Source organism: Barbus barbus (assembly GCF_936440315.1).
Source record: "Barbus barbus genome assembly, chromosome: 42".
NCBI lineage: Eukaryota > Metazoa > Chordata > Actinopteri > Cypriniformes > Cyprinidae > Barbus > Barbus barbus.
In genome coordinates, this window is record NC_136720.1 from 10,735,994 (window position 1) to 10,754,460 (window position 18,467).

General features: G+C 35.0%; 1 pseudogene across 1 annotated transcript in view; it reads left to right on the plus strand.

The window, feature by feature from the left end:
• The window catches only part of LOC306861471 (membrane-associated guanylate kinase, WW and PDZ domain-containing protein 2-like), a 255,785-nt pseudogene that overhangs the window by 64,897 nt on the left and 172,421 nt on the right, over positions 1 to 18,467 (plus strand). The window lies entirely within an intron of this gene.

The window sequence follows — 18,467 nt, forward strand, 5'->3', positions numbered from 1 at the left end:
AAATTTTTTTATTTGTATCTTTTTGTGTGGGCATATTTTTTTCTACCCATATAAAATAGTTGTGTGTATTATGATTTATGTCTAGTGCTTTGATGCAATTTTGATGTATTATTTCAATTATTTATTTACTTAATATTAACAGTATTTTATGCTATATTGTAAATAATTGTAAATATATTATTTCTGATAAATTTGATCAGATAGTACAAATGGAAAGTGCAGGGACTTTTTATGTATTTGTTATTATTTATTTAATTTTTTGCATTGACACTTTGCATTTTGGGGCCATTTTTGTCACTTTTAGTGGCAAAATAGTTTTTTTAGTTTTCTCTGGACCCCTGGTTAAATCTCCTTAAATGTGACCCTGGACCACAAAACTAGTCATAAGTAGCACATGTATATTTGTAGCAATACCCAAAAATACATTGTATCAAATTATTAAATTATCGATTTTTCTTATATGCCACAAATCATTAGGATATTAGGTAAAGATCATGTTCTATGAAGATATCTTGTAAATTTCATACTGTACATATCAAAACTTTAAAATTAAAAATTTTCTGCAATTTTCTCAATATTTAGATTTTTTGCAACCTTAGATTCCAGATTCACAAATAGTTGTATCTCAGCCTATCCTAACAAACCATACATCAATGAAATGCTTATTTATTCAGCTTTCAGGTGATGTATAAATCTCAATTTAAAAAAAAAAAACAGACCCCTTTGACTGGTTTTGTGGCCCAGGGTCACAAATGTGATCCTTTCTGATTTTTTCTGTTGTTGCTTGCTTACTGGCCCAAACCAAAAGAACTGACCTTGATATCAACAATCTTCATAATCTGAGATGTTTAAGTCAAACATGGAAGTGTATCAAACAAAAAGTCTAGTTTACCGCCCAGTTTGGCTGAAAAACACTTTGTCAGTCTTTATATTCGCCAGTCTTTATGACGTGATGTTTGTATCTGTATAGTTACAGTTGTAGTTCAGAACCAAAGAGGTGTTTTGAAACATTTGAAGATGTTATACACAGTATGCTCTGTCTTTGGACTGCACAGATGCTTGAAAGGATTTCCGTGAGGCTTTTGCTCAAGTGAAGCCCTTGTGTTATGTGTGAGAACGAGCGAGTGAGAGAAAGAGAGAGAGAGAGAGTGATTACTGTCCAGCTGAGAGACTGAGCTGTGATTCCATTAGACCAGAGAGAGCGACACGTGAGATCCGTACCAGAGAGAAAAAGAGAGGTTTGGAGAATACAGATGAGAAATAGAGGGATGGACTCACAGAAATTACGATAAAAAAAAAAGAGAATGAGGTGTGAGGACCCTAGATAAAACGCCTCAAATGTCAGATTCATTGAACACTTGCAAGAGGAAAAAGAAACAAGGAAACTGATAGCTTGAAATAAGAACAGCGAAATTGTGGTAGAGAGGAAGAAAGATTGGTTAGTTTGAAAACCCATGCATACAAATGTATTTTTATTCATATGTAATGGAACTGCTCTGTTCCAAATCTAGTGAGCTTAGAAAAGATTTTAAGAGCATCATAGATGCGCTCCTGACAAGAAGATTGTTCCAAAAGATGACCAGCATGCTACCTTCTCAGAAACTTTGTTTTGGCTAGTCAGTGTCATTGATTTGTACTCAGTGTTAGTGTTTTATGAATGTTATGTGTATTGTTAGATAAATGTAGCTACAATTTAATGACAGCTAATAAGAGGTACATGACATCCTGTAAGGGATACGTTTTATTTAGTTTGATTATTTCATTAAATTCACAAAAATGTTTTAAGAGAAACTGATTTTTAAGGTTAGTTATCAGACCATTGGGTGTTAATGATCGTCATGTGGTTAGCACAGCGATATGCTAATTGCACACTTTATTAAAATTAGTTATGAGTACACTTCTTGTTAGATTCATACGAAGAGTGCTATTTTGTCTTCCACATTCTAGCAATTACAAAATGCCCAAATACAGACCAATAATTAGTCTGTTTCCTCTTATTTTGTCAGGTTATTTTCTTAGCACAGTGCTAATGGAATCAATTGTTTGATAAATGTAAGGAAGTGCTATTTTTTGTTGCTCATACTGATAATCTCAAAGTGCCCAAATATCAACCAGTTATTCATAGTGTTACTATTTGACTCTCATGTTGCTAGCTTAGCAACATGCTAAAGTCACATTCTATTGGATTAAAGTTTAGGTCTTAGATTAGCACCATGCTAATGGAATCAGTTGTTTGATAAACCTGAGAAGCGCTGTTTTGCCTGCTACACGTTAATAATCACAAATGCCCAAAATTTTGATTATTTGATCTGTTATTTTAGATAGCACCATGCTAACATTACATTCTGTTGGAGTCAGTTGCTTAAACGTGAGGAGCTCTATTTTGTGTGGCACACAATCTCAAAATGCCCAAATATTGCACTGGTTTTTGTTGTTTTACTACATATTAGTTTTTCATTTGTTAGCTTAGCATCATGCTAATGTTACATTAGATTTAACTGAGGTAAGCCGTTTGATTAACCCGATTAGCGCTATTTTGTCTGGCATATTCTTATTGTCTCAAAATGGCCAAATATTGACAGATTTTTTTACTATTTAGCAACATGCTTGTCAAAATATTTTAGAATGAACTGCATCTCTTTTGATTCTCACTATAATTTGTGCCATGAGCAGTCATTATAGATTGTTCCAAATCAGTCACTTATAAGGTACATTATAAGAAATTGCACACCTACATTTTCTCATGAGATCAGGTTATCAATTTTGGTTTGGATCTTGCTTTTAAATGCAGCTGCCAATGTTAGCAGTGCACAGCCAGGAAGCTCACTATATTTTGGAGTTTACATTTCACAGAATATTATTACTGCGGAATTGAGTTTGTGTACGAGAGAAGAAACACTCACTTCATAGGAAGGTGAGGATGTGTCCACGTTGCCGTCACATTATCAGTCACGTGACTGGCTGCTTGCTGAGTAATGACAGTAATGCTCATAATCACAGAACTGTCTCATGAATTATGCAGCAGATCTATTACAGCTTAGGGTGCCATGACAGGTTACGCCTGCCACACACACACAGCAGAGAGACAGGGTGACATTAGAAGTTGTTAGTGCTGACATTGAACCTCTCCAGAAATGAGACGTGAGACACTATTATAAATGGAGGACGTAGTGTCCTCTAATATCTAACTAGAGACCTAGAGATACCGTCCTTTCTAAAAAAAATGTCCACTGACCACTGCGTACATTGTTGTTCTTCTGTTTCCGTGTCTCTTTATCCACTGCTCACCATCTAAATTAATCTAAAAATGAAAATTTTGATATTTACACACCCTCATGTTGTTCCAAACCCTGAATAAAACAAAAGCAGATGTTTTGAATAATGTTCATGCTGCTCTTTTCCATACAACGAATGCATATAGTGACCAGGAACCGTTAAGTTCCAAAAAGGACAAAAAAAAGGATGCAAATGGTGAAAGACTTTTCATTTTGGGAAATATTGGTGAATTATTTTTAAGGGTGGTTTTGTCAGCGACAGGCTCTCGCTGTGTAGTCTGTAAATCCAGAATGTTTGAGGGAACATTTGAAGTCTCATAACAAGACTGAAGCAGGTCTCATTTTCACTTCAGAACACAGAAATGTGGATCAGGCTTTTTCCAAAGCACCTGTCACTGCGAACAGTCTGACACATTTTTAGAGCAAAACCATATACCTGAAAAATTGAACAAGCTTGAATTGCCAGTTAAAGGTATCCAGAGTTCTCATAACTCCCTCGTTACAGCAAGACTTGAACGTGAAAGTTTCTGCCCTCAAATCCAAAGCAGCAAGAGGCTCTGATTTGATTTTAAACAACATGCTGGACCGCACAAACCTAAAATCTAATTTTCAGAACTCCTGAATTGAATCTTTGATGTCTTAAGGAGCGTTTTCATCATACCAGTTATCAAAAATGGATATAAGATTCAACTACATTATATATCTTCCAAGGCTTTGCAGTCACGTTCTTGGAGAGATTAATCATTGCGTTGCTAAAGGGAAGATTATTTCGATGAATTAATTCCCTAGATGCTCTGTTTGAAATGGATTTAATTAGATTTGTCATGGATATGGAGGATCTGATTCTTTCAAGTCAACATAAAAACTAAATTGACCCTAGTAACTTTAATACACATTCCTCGTCTTATCGAGCACAGTTCATAAAAAATGAATAACTTGCTCCTCTTCTAAAATGACTTTGCTTTTCGGCTGACATCATCTTGGCTGCGCAAGTGTTGGTTAATGTTGCACACAGTGCCTCACTGGAAAAACATATTGGTTTTCCTTAGCAAAATATTATTTAATAAGTATTTTTGTCTTTTTACTAGTACAAATATATAAACATCCTTAAAAATTTATTCAATGCTTGTTTTTATTGAAGTTAAGTTTGTTTTTCTTACATCATTACTTTTGTTATACTTACTGAGCTTTATGTTTAAAACCAACATAAACAGTTTGCCGACGGGGTGAGAAAAATAACATTTATTCAGAATATGTTCTCTGAAAACAAGTCTTACTATCTTATGCAATTTTGCTTCTCAAGTAATATGATCTTGTTTCAGGGATGTTTAAATATTTGTACTGGAAAACTTTTTTTTTTTTTTTTGGAACACAAAAGCAAGTATTCAGCAGATAACTATAACTAGCAACATGTCCAAACTGCTTTCTATCATACAGTGAAAGTGAATAGTGCACATAGATTTAAATCAAGAAGGTTTTCAACAAATGAAAGCAAATTTTCCTCATACCAACCTGTTGTTTGAACCATATTTATAGGAAAAAAATTAAAATTTTGGACATTGACAGCACTTGGTCCCCATTCACTTTCATTATATGGAAAAGAGCAGCTCAAACATTCTGCAAAGTTTCTCTTTTTGTGTTCTACGGAAGAAAGAGAGCTGTTTTTGAAAGAAGCCTCATATGTTTACCAAGGCTGCATTTATGTGAACAAAAATACAGTAAAATAGTGATATTGTGAAATATTATTACAATTCAAAATAACTTTTTCTATTTTAAAATAGCTTAAAATGTAATTTATTCCAGTTATGACCAAACTGAAATTTCAACATCATTACTCCAATCTTCAATGTTGCATGGTCCTTCATTTTGATATGGTACTCAAGAAACATTTCTTATTATTATCACTACCGTTAAAATTGTTGTGCTTATTAATTTTGGTGGAAATCTTTTTTTTTTCAAGATTCTTTGACAAATATAATGTTCAAAACAACAGCATTTATGTAAATTATGTAAAATTTTGTCACATTATAAATGACTTTACTGTCACTTTTGTTCAATTTAATGCATCCTTATTAAATAAAAGTTGAATTTCTTTCAAAAATCAATCAATCGATCAATCATACCAACCCCAAACTATTGAACATTACATCCTGTTACTCTTCATATGTATGTATATATATATATATATATATATAGGTGTTTTGATGGTCCTTTTATTTATTTCTACACAAAATGTGCTAAAAAAAAGGTGCTTCACAATGCCATAGAAGAACCTTTTTTGTCTAAATGGTTCCATAAAGAACCTTTAACATTCTTCAGATTATAAAAAGGTAAGAAAGAGATCGTTCTTTAAAGAACCTTTGACTGAATGGTTCTTTTATGGCATCGCTATGAAGAATTTTTTAGCACCTTTATTTTTAAGAGTGTATCTGACTGTCTGTATATCAATCTCTCTTCCCTTTTCACTCTTTCTAGCTCTGTCTTGCACTCTTTTGGCATGTCTTTCTGTTTCTCTCTCTATGTCTTGGTTGTGGTACTTAAGCGCCATGATGAGGGCCTTGACTAGGTTTCCATGGTAACTGCTGTCTCCCCCCCCCCCCCCCCCCCCCCGCAGTCTGCGTCAGACCAGTGACGTCTAGCCACCCCCCCACCTCATTCCTTCATCCATTCCTCCATCCTTGATATGAATGAATACACAGGAAGTCAGGAAATTGGGCTGCTGTTGTGGAGCTCTTACGAAACAGGGCTATAATTGGCCAGGTTGCACGTGCATTGTGTGCTTTGATTGGAGGACAGGACTCTGCTGAGAGCTCCTGGCGTGAGATGAAGAAGCGTTTAACTTCAGATGAGGTCAGTGAGGAAAGAGCCATGGAATAAGACCAGAGACAAGTGTGTGTGTGTGTGTGTGTGTGTGTGTTTAAGTTTGTGGACTCCTAAGGGGACATTTGTCTTGTGTTACTGTTGTGCCTCTGATGCCACATGGCTGACATCCAGACAGAGATGCATTAGAGCAGATGCACTCAAACACACTTCAGAGAATGAATCCTTTCTCTGAGTTATTTATCTTTCATCTCTTTTCTGCACTCACATTTGTGGGTGATTCTCATGAAACCTTGTCCTGTTTATATTTTAACAAAAAAGAAAGAAAAAAAATACTATATTGCACAAAGTAAAGTTTTAGGACTTTATTTTCTGACGTTATTTTCTGGACAATCCCCCCTAAATTCTCAGTACCACAGTGTGAATACCACAATGCATTCTCATTACCATAATGTGAAAAATATTTGTATGTTTTTAATATTATTTAAATGCAGTTGAAAAGAATTGGTTAGGTCTGTCAATCTACTAAATAGTTTAATCTGTAAATAATCATGTTGAGTAATTGAATCAATTGCATATTTTTGCATATATATATATATATATATATGTGTGTGTGTGTGTGTGCGCTTATTAATGATAGCACAGAATGATAGCTCCATCAGAGTATAGAGATGTTTTTTGTTTTTGTGTGACATGAGATCAGTGTTATTTTAGTATTATTTATAACCTAATAATACGTTTTAGGAATTAGCTGAAATATTTTGAATTAGCTGGGGTTTTTTTTCAGTTATAGTAATTTAGATAAGTGTTTTATAATTTTTAATAGTTTTAAAAATGTATTATTATTATTTTTTAGCTTTAATTTTAGTCTTAGTTAACAATAACAACACTGAATTTGATCCAGATACATTTTTTTAGATTAACCCTTGAAACCTGTGCATACACGTCAAAGTACCTCAGTTTCTTTCCAGTTTAAAGCTCAAGTCTCCTTTCCCTTTTCCAGCTGGACTGTCTTGTATTAAAGATGTCCTGCCCCATTAACGGTCCTTGTGTAGGCTGATGTAGCCAGAGGACAAGGAGTTATTTGTAGCTGTGAAAAAGAGAGATAGTGAGAGGTCTGGAGGGCTGGCAGCATGTCAACTGGTGTTAGAAATAGTTCATACTTTCCCAAACAATTCCATCTTCCTTTTTCTTCTGTTGCAACTTACTTTCTAAATACCACTGACAGTTCACAGGTAGCTACTTGTTTTCTATTTTCTTTATTTTTTCTTTCATGTTTTTCGGTTGAAACAGGAATGTGTACCTAAGTTTATTTTTGTTAGCATGTAGATTTCGATTTCATGCGGTTTAGGAATTATTATAGTAGGTTATTCTGTCCTAATCATCATTACAGATCTTCTAAACTCTCTTTAATGTGTTCATATACATCTCAGCCGCTGTGGTAGAGACCCTTTATCTTTTAAGGCTGGTGTTGTGGATGAGGTCTAATCTGTTGACAGTGATGTCTAACTCTGACATACTCGCTGGCTTTCTGAAGTCTGTGTGGCACAGCTGCAGTCAGTGTCGAATGCAAACCACACTCAGTGAGCCAATTATAATCTCCTTATCTCCAGAGTACAACACAAGCCATCCTGGAGTAAACACACACACAGCCCAACTTCAGCACAGATCCCCCATGATTCTTTAGAACATGAACCTCAAATAGCTTTTCATAATGAAAACCTCCAAACAACACTTTCCTGTGGTTATGTGTCTAGTTTTTTATTGGATGTCCTTGAATTTTTATTCTTTGCAGTTACCTCCATTCCATATCTTAACAACTTTTGGGGACTGTCTTGAACTAATGGAGCAGTTTGTAGCAGTCATGTAAATGCTTCTAGGGTGGTTTATTTTGGAAATTGATTGGAGGCTCATTGTAGAGCAGTTAAATATGTCAGTTTGTCTCAAATGTTTCTCCAAAAACACATAAATAAAAAGACAATTGTGTGATTATCTTGTATATCAACAGTTAGACAATATAAAATGAACTTGGCTAGTATAGAATTTGGTCTTGCAAGTATTTGATAAGAAACTTTTTTGTTTCTTAGTTGAGAGCTGGAGACTTAAGTTTGTTCTCCATCTGTATTTTAATAATTTGTATGTTTATTCATTTGCTCATTGCTAGTGGAAACAATTGTGATAATAAATTTGTGGTAACACTTTAGTATAGGGACCACAAGGGAAGTTGTGGCCTAATGGTTAGAGAGTCGGACTCGTAATCCAAAGGTTGTGGGTTCGAGTCTCTGGCCGGCAGGGATTGTAGGTGGGGGGAGTGAATGTCCAGCGCTCTCTCCACCCTCAATACCATGACTGAGGTGCCCTTGACTCCCCGGGCGCCGCAGCATAAATGGCTGCCCACTGCTCCGGGTGTGTGTTCACGGTGTGTGTGTGTTCACTGTTGTGTGTGTGCACGTTGGATGGGTTAAATGCAGAGCACAAATTCCGAGTATGGGTCACCATACTTGGCAGTATGTCACTTCACTTTATCACTTTATAATTCTCACGATTAACTTGATGCTTATTATTAGCCTGCCTATTATTAACATATTGACTGTTTATTAGTATTTATAAAGAACATATTCAGCATGACCATATTCTACATTCCTAATCCTATCCAATACTAAAACTTAACAGCTACCTTACTAACTATTATTGAGGGAAATGTCATAATTAATGGTTTGTTAATAGTGAGAATTGGACCTTAACAAAGTGTGACCTAATGTGTTTCTGTTTGTGATTTTTTTTTTTTCTTTTGTATTAGTTGTTTCTTTCCACTGAGACTTTGTCAAGGCATTTTTGGTCAGAAATTAATCCTTTTTTTTGGCAAAGATGCATTAAATTGATCAAAAGTGACATATGGTAAACAAATATTAAACAGCACAACTGTTTTCAACATTGATAATACTAAGGAATGTTTCTGGATCAGCAAATCTGCATATCAAGATGATTTCTGAAGGAGCGTGTGACACTGAAGACCGAACTAATAATGCTGAAAATTCAGCTTTGCAGAACAAATTACATCATAAATAAAATAATTACTGAAAAGAGGTGCTCTACCAACGAAAGAGGAGGTGCAACCAAAAATCAAAAAGCCATGTCAGTTGAAAAAGGTGCATCACTCACTCTTGAAGAGGTCAAAATTGTATTAATTGAAATGACGTTTCGTTAGCAGAACCAAACAATGCTTTAAACATTCTTGTAATTAGCAACAGGTGTGTCACTCTGCCAATTAGGGGATTGGCTTCCAAACAAGTTTAAGGAGGAGAAAAAACCCCCCCGGAAAAAATGGAGAATTAGTAAAACATAGCATTATCAATTTCTTGATTGAAACCTCTGGGAAATAATATATCTAAAGTAAAAATCCCAAAATCTCCCTAGATTTACGTTTCAGAACAATATCACCTCCCTGACTTACTGAATGAACTTATTCGATACCAAAGTAAAAAAACTCACCAACAGAATGTGAATATTCTTTAAAGTGTTGTGCTACTGCTACTGCACTGCGATGTTCCCATATACGAGTTTTTAATTCTCTTGATGTTTCACCAACATACAACATTCCACATGGACAGCGTACATCATAAATGACATTACAGGAAATGCAGGTGATGACATTTTTTATAAATATGTTTTTGACTGTTCTAGGATGTGGAAAATATTTCAATCTCCTGGTGTACTGACATTGAGTACAATTCCCACATTTGTAGTTTCCTGGAGCAATTGCAAATAATAGAGGCTTAGAGGAACTTGTTGCAAACATCGGCCTTCACTAACTCTTATCATAAAATATAATCAAATAGAATAAGAAAACTCTTGAAGCATGAGTGAGCATTGAACTTCACAAAGTCTGAACTATATTTATTTGATCTTTAGTGACAAAAACATGTGGTGTGTTTGTTGCCCTCAGTAGAGTCATATGAAACTTAGTGGCTGGCTATCTGCATTATCTGTAGCGTTGGGCTCACATTAAATGAAACAATAATTTTCCACCAACTGTGTATTTCTTGTAGTTTGGGTTGGTTCTAAAAGGGTCCACAAAACGCCAGCCACTCACCATTTAATTTCAGTGGACATAATTTCAATGGAAATGGGCAGGATGTGACTTCTAGTAACATAATGACATGAAAACTTTGTTATTCTCTGAGGAATTTTCTGCTTTCAAAGTCACTAAAATCTTCCCAAAACGTCAAGGTGTTCCAGGTCTTAATTTGAAGTCAGTCCAAAGTCTGTACTGTGCCAAATTTCAGATGTATGCAAATAGTTTTTTCCCTTGCGGTTTCCAGCTGTTTAAGAAGGTTGTGAAAAACTTGCCATAGTGTGTAGTGTGAATATCTAGTCCAGTCCAGTCAGGATATGGCCATTGTATGGAGAATGTAAAGTATACATCTATAGACCATGGACATTTGGGGTATTTTTGCAGTGGCTTTAATACATCTAAGAGTTATTTGCTGGGAGTGGGACGGTAGCATGGAGATGGACAAAACACTCCACTGCATTAATATTCATGCAGCGACGCATTTCAGCCGAGGAGAAATGGTGCACTTTCAAACAAACACGAGCCCCATCCATTATTCAAAGCTATTGGACCTGTGCTTATGCACTCACACAGTCACAACAAACACACTCCCTCACAAACACACGTGCATTTATGCTTGTCTCCTCTCGGGAATACTAGAGAAAAGCAAGAGTCCTTGAGTAGGACTGCAGAACTAATTAATGTGAGCTCTCCCAATGTCTCAAGAAATGTCAACGTAGAACTTTGATTTAAACAGCTTGATACTTCAAAAGTCGTTATGAGCTTGAGATATCCATTTTATCAAGATAAAGAGAGAATTTAACAAAACATAAAAAAACTAATTAAGATTAAACATATAATTAACAATAATTAGGATCATAATTAAATAATTAAAGTGCCCCTATAATGGATTTTTGAAAATTACCGTACCTTTCATGCAGTGTGTAACACTAAGTGAATGAAAACATCCTGCAAAGTTTTAAATCTGAAAGTATATAAAGTTATTGTCTCTCAAAAGAAAGAGTCAACTCTGAATCATTGAAACGAATCGTTTTTTAAAACGAATCCCAAGCCGTTTCATGTTGATGTCAAAATGAAACATTAGCATATTGCCCGCCCACTTGTTGGTCTTTTCGCGTTGGTCTGAATGAAAATGCAAATTCATTCTTTGCCACTAGGTGCCGCTTTTGGAGCATTAAAAATAGCGGTTTCCCCAGCAACACTGTACACAAAGCAGCACTGTGCTCACAAATGCTGCTTTATCAGGCATTACAGGCATGATTAAATGGAAATGAGACCAATCGGACCAATCACCGCAAATTAGTGTCACGCAAAGGAGGGGTTTGGAAAAATTAATTGTTTGTGTCGTTGTAAGTAAGGTAAAAATAAATGCATATTATAAGACAATTAAAGTGTTTTTTGACCTTGCATGCATGTCAACCTGATGTTGGGGACTCCCAAAACCAAAATATGAACCTTCCATTACCCATAATAATTTAAAATTTTGCATTAAGACAAAATAAGTTGACCATGACCATTTTTGCGATTTTGACATTATTTTTAATCATGATTAACCTGTTTTCTCCAGCCAGTTCCTGTATCAATACCCTTCTAAATTCTTGAAATTACTTGTTCTTATAACTAACACACACACACACACACACACACACACACACACATATATATATATATATATATATATATATATATATATATACATATACAGCGGGTAAAATAAGTATTGAACACGTCACCATTGTTCTCAGTAAATATATTTATAAAGGTGCTGTTGACTTGAAATTTTCACCAGATGTCTGTAACAACCCAAGTAATCCATACATACAAATAAATCAAAACAAATAAGTTCAGAAATTAAGTTATGTGTAATAAAATGGAATGACACAGGGAAAAAGTATTGAACACATGAAGAAAGGGAGGTGCAAAAAGGCATGGAAAGCCAAGACACCTGCTAAAATCTATTAGTAATTAGAAAGCAAACCTGCCCCTATAGTCAGTAGAAATTAATATTAACTTGTTCAGCCCCAACAACTACAGTACCAGGATGATGAACGTGAAACAAGGGTGGACATTTCAGCAAGACAATGATCCCAAACACAGCCAAGGAAACTCTCAACTGGTTTCAGAAAAAGAAAATAAAGCTGCTAGAATGGCCCAGCCAATCACCTGACTTAAATCCAATAGAAAATAAGAACTGAAGTTCAGAGTTCATAGAAGAGGCCCACAGAACCTTCAAGATTTGAAGTTTGAAGACTCTTGGAAGAATGGGCCACAATCACACCTGTGCAATGCATGCAACTAGTCCTTACAGGAGGCGTCTTGAAGCTGTCATTACCAACAAAGGCTTTTGTACAAAGTATTAAATAATTTTCAGTAGTTCAGTACTTTTTCCCTGTGTCATTCCATTTGATTACACATAACTTCATTTCTGAACTTATTTGTTTTGTTTTCTTTGTATGGATGGATTACTTTGGTTGTTACCGACATCTGGTAAAATTTCCATGTCAACAACATCTTTAGAAATATATTTACTGGGAAAAATGATGACGTGTTCAATAGGCAAGGCAAGGCAAGGCAAGTTTATTTATATAGCACATTTCATACACAGTGGTAATTCAAAGTGCTTTTACATAAAAGAAAGTGAAATAGACATTAAAATCAATAAAAACATGGAAATAAAAATAATAAAAACAAGGAATTTTAAAATGATATAGAAAATGATTTAAAATAAATTTAAAGAAAATGATTAAACCTAAAATTCATTGCAGTCAGTTCGGACATATAGCACAGTGCTCATTCAACAAATGCACAGTTAAACAGATGAGTTTTGAGTCTTGATTTAAATGTGGCTAATGTTTTAGCACATCTGATCTCTTCTGGAAGCTGGTTCCAACTGTGGGCGGCATAATAGCTAAAAGCAGACTCCCCTTGTTTTGTGTGAACCCTTGGTATTTCTAACTGACTCGATCCTAATGATCTGAGTGGTCTGTTTGGTTTATATTCAGTGAGCATATCAGCAATATATTTAGTTACTTATACTTATTTAGTATACTTATTTAGTTACTTATACAATACTTATTTTACCCGCTATATATATATATATATATAGTCATGGCCAAAAATATCGGCACCCTTGGTAATATGATTAAAGTAGGCTGTGATCTGTATTGTTAATCCTTTTGATCTTTTTTTAAAAAAATTCACAAAAATCAAACCTTTCATTGGATAATAAGAATTTAAAATGGGGGGGGGATATCATTATGAAATAAATGTTTTTCTCTAATACAAATTGGACACAATTAACGGCACCCTTTTATTCAATACTTTTTGAAACCTCCATTTGCCAGTTTAACAGCTCTAAATTTTCTCCTATAATGCCTGATGAGGTTAGAGAACACCTGACAAGAGATCAGAGACAATTCCTTCATCCAGAATCACTCCAGACCCTTCAGATTCACAGCTCCATGACGGTGCTTCTTCTCTTCAGTTCACCTCACTCATTTTCTACAGGGTTCAGGTCAGAGGACTGGAATGGTCATAGCAGAAGCTTGGGTTTGTGCTCAGTGACCCATTTTTGTGTTGTTTTTAAGGTTTGTTTTTGGATTATTGTCCGGTTGGAAGATCCAAACATGGCCCATTATAAGATTTCTAACAGAGTCAGTCATTTGTTGATTTTTATCTGTTGGTATTTGATAGAATCCATGATGCCATGTGTCTAAACAAGATGTCCAGGACCTCAACATCAAATATAGGCCCACAACATCAAAAATACAGCAGTATAGTTCATTGTATATCCCTGTGTTCACCAAACCCATCTTGAGTGTTTGCTGCTAAAAAGCAAAGTTTTTAGTTTCATCTGACCATAGAAGCCAGTCCTATTTGAGGTTCCAGTCTTGTCTGATAAATGAAAATGCTGGAGTTTGTGAAAATGCTTAATTATTGCCCTGACGGTGGAAATGGGAATTTTCACTGCTCTAGCTCTTTTCTTAAAGCCACTTCAATAATTTGTGAAGCTCAATTATCTTTTGCTGCACATCAGAAATATATTCTTTGGTTTTTCTCATTGTGATGGATGATTAAGGGAATTTAGGGTTTATTTTCCCTCCTATTTATATTTCTGTGAAACAGGAAGCCATGGCTGGATAATTTCATGTTCACAATCACTCTGGAGTGCTCAAGATTGTGAATATGAATGGGAATATACTTCAGAGATATTTTACCCATAAGAATTTCTAGGGGTGCCAACAGGGCCGGATTTACCTCTTATCGTGACATAGGCAAAAAAAAAATTTTGGGCCCCCACTTTTAATATAGCCACCCCAGCAAATAAAAATATTTCGTAATCAGTGGAAACCGTTACAGTGTTTTCTATCGCAATAAGTGCTTATGTTCAGTCAATAAAGATCGAATGTAATTCTTTCTTTGAGAACGGAGAACCGTTCCATTAATAGGCTCCGGCTTCGTGGCCATATTACCACTTTGGGAGTGCATTATTTCTCTAATAGGCCTAATTGTAATGGCCTGGAGTCACAACCCCCTCAAGACATTGTTCAGATGATTTATTTCTGTTTGATTTATGATTTATTTTCGTCTTGAAATCTCGAGTGTGTTGAAGTAATTTTTACGTTCCACATTCCAAACCTTCCGTTGCAAATTCCAGAACATAATTTTAGAGCTAAAAACAGAGACTTGCGCTATTGATGTGCAGGCCAATGCAGTTATTAGAGAGAGAGAGAGAGAGAGAGATTAAGTGCGTGTAAATACCTGCATCTGTGCATTCAGCAGCAGCGTCTACTAATAGAGAAATCTTTAAGTTGAACTGCTTCAAGAATCTCGCAAAGAAATGTCATGTGGCTTTTTAGCTGCAAAACTATTTTATTGATCAGTTTGCTGGGTAGTGCTGACAACAAGTTTCTGTCCGCGTCTCCGCGTGCGTGCATCTGAATTATGAACGAGAAAAAGAAAGTGCAATTTCCATACATATAAAGGTGGAAAACATGGAAATAGTTTGTCAGTTTTTACCCTATTGGTTGTTATATTTGTCTTCTGGGGTTTTTGTTCTTTACTGTTGTAGATAACCCATAGTTAAAAAAAAAAAATATATCTCTCTTCATTGTGTTTGGGCTCCCCCTGGACGAGCAATCATAGGCACGTGCCTAGAATGCCTATGCATAAATCCGGCCCTGGGTGCCAATAATTGTGTCCAACGTGTATTTGAGAAAAACATTTATTTCATAATTATATTTTCCCCCATTTTAAATTCTTATTATCCAATGAAAGGTTACATTTTTATGATTTTTTTTTAAATAAAAGATCAAAAGGATTAACAATGCAGATAAATTTTCACAGCTGCCTTTGGTCATATTTACCAAGGGTGCTGATATTTTTGGCCATGACTGTATGTCCATGACGTTTTGGTGTCTGGATCAAATTAAATTTACAAAGTGATTTTATATACATAGAGAACATATTAAATGCAAGTGTCTACTTTAATGTTTCAAATAACGTTTGTGAAAGTAAAATGTCATTGAGGGATTCTCCACCAAAAATACCAAATGTAAAAAAAATAAAAATGCCTGATAACATCATTTATGTTGGCAAACAGAAAGTATTCATAAATATAGCTATAGCATAAATACATCAGAAGCAAAGTGACAAGTTAAGCTAAATAGAAGAATGAAATATTTTTTCAACATCTGCTGCTGCTGTCATTTACTCGTGAATATTATTTAAACACATTTAATGATACAGAATAATGCTAAAAGCATTGCAATACCAATAATCTCTCTTTTTGGCAAAACGTCATTCAGAGTAACAAACTTATTAAAATATATAAAATAATATGTCATCATACTTAGTTTTACTATGTTTTAAATGGTTTCCACTTCCTTTCAAAAACTTCTTGCTGACAAATGGGTAAAACATTTTTTGAAGAATAGTAGCAAAGTATAAAGATATAAAATTACAAAATTAATTAGTATTTTAGGGCTGCACTGTGATCTTTAAATAGAGTCTTTTAATATGTCAGCAAATGATTCTTGTTCTAAATATACAAAAAATAAATCTGTCAGGAATATCAACTTTTGTTGTAGTTTCAAATGAAACTGAAAACAGTCACACACACACATGCATACACACATACACACTCATATTTACTTGATCTAAATGAGGAAACTAACACAAATTAAAGTGTTTGTGGCATCTAAAAATAAATCAATATAAATAATTTCATAATGCATAATTTTTCAATCATTTTTTTCACATTCTCATTGTTTCAACTTCGTCTGACAAATTTGTCCCTAAAGTATAGCTACGCAACCCACACACACACACACACATCTCTGCATGAGAATACAGCTCAGAGCCGGTGACTCATTGAACTTCAAAACCCAAATCAATTCACAACCCCACAGCACGTTACTAAACCCTTTGACTTCACTTCCAGAACCTGGTGAGACATGCAGGAACTCGAGAAAAAGCCAAGAGGGTCAAAAAAGGAAGATACATGAACCAGTCATGAAGTTTGGCAGAAGAGAGCAGGAAAGGAAGTGAGGAAGTTGGAGGGTGGTCGGTCCCTTGCGTCTTTCTTTAGTCTAATTAAAGTGTGAGTCAGAACTCGAGAGGCTGTTGGGCTTTAGTGAGTGTGGCTACTATAACATCTCTGTGTGGTAATTACCGCAACTGTGTGCACCCACGGGAAGAAAATGGCAGGACCGGGAAAAAGTGGCGATGGAGGACATCAGTAAGCCAGCTGAGCATGTGAAAGGTGGAAGGAAGTGCTTTGATTGTCCGTGAGAACTCCCGTTCCCACAAAACAGGATGAGGTAGCTTTGATTACTTCATTACTTTGATTAGTTGTTGTGATTTCTGTAGAATATGATACAGGACTGATTTAATCTTAGTAAAATTATTTTGTGCAAATCAGAGTCAAACCTTTTGATTTCATTTCACAGGCAAAACTCACCACCACAACACTAGGGTGTTGCGAGTGCTTGTCAAAGCATCGTGGTTTGAGATTGAAAAGTTTTGGTAGCGTGTTGATGTGTGCTTCCAGTTCCTGTTTTTTTACAGTAAATCATTTGAAAAATCAACAATTATGTTTTGAAATTATCACTTTCTAAATTTGTCATATTGCAGCCTAAAACCAAAGTACAATTGGGATATTTTAGATTTTTTTAGATTTTTAATTTTTTTAATTGTATCACTTTTTTTTCATCTGTATTTTCCCCTCATTCTATTTTTGCATTAAATAGCGTAAAGAAATCTCATTTTAATTACTGTAATCCAGCTTTTAAAACCACCCTATCCAGAAATAAACATTAGTATATGTACAATTGAGATATTTTAGATTTTTGCATTATTTTTGTAACTTTTTTTCATCTGTATTTTTCCCTCATTCTGTTTTTGCATTAATTTGTGTAATGCAAAGAAATTTCATTATCACTTTACTTAACCATCCTGTCCAGAAATATATATATATATATATATATATATAAACGGAGTTATCTGTTTTTTGCAAATTAACTCTTCATATATACACTGAAAAAAAATTATTAATTGAATTTACATTTTTCAGGGTAAGTGGTTTCATCAATTTATTTTAGCAATTTATTCTTTATTTCTATCTTTCTTTCTTTCTTTCTTTAACCTGTGTTTATTACATGCAGCTAAAATAAATTGTTTGCAACCACTTACCTTACACTTACCTCTGGGGCAGTTGTGGCCTAATGGATAGAGAGTTGGACTTGTAACCTGAAGGTTGTGGGTTTGAGTCTCAGGTCTGGTGGGGATTGTAGGTGGGGGAGTGAATAACCAACACTCTCTTCACCCTCAATACCACGACTGAGGTGAGACCCTTGAGCAAGGCACCGAACCCCCAAATGCTTCCTGGGGGCCGCAGCAATGGCTGCCCACTGCTCCAGGTGTATGTTCACTACTGTGTGTACTAGGGATGGGCGATATGGCCTAAAAAATTTATCACGATAATTTCAGGTATTTATTGCGATAACGATACAAATGACGATAATATATATATATTTATACATATCATATACACACACATATATATATATATATATATATATATATATATATATATATATATAAATAAATAGATTAAGTTTTAAAGATTAAGATTATTTCATATAGTATTATTAATGCAATTAACTTGAAACTTTCTGTACACAGCCAACTTATGGCCATGCTAATTATGATCAACAGCTCATCTCCATTAATTGCTCTTACAGGGGCGTAGCCATCATTTCAAAAGTGGGGGGGGGGGGGGGGGGCGGAATGTCTAG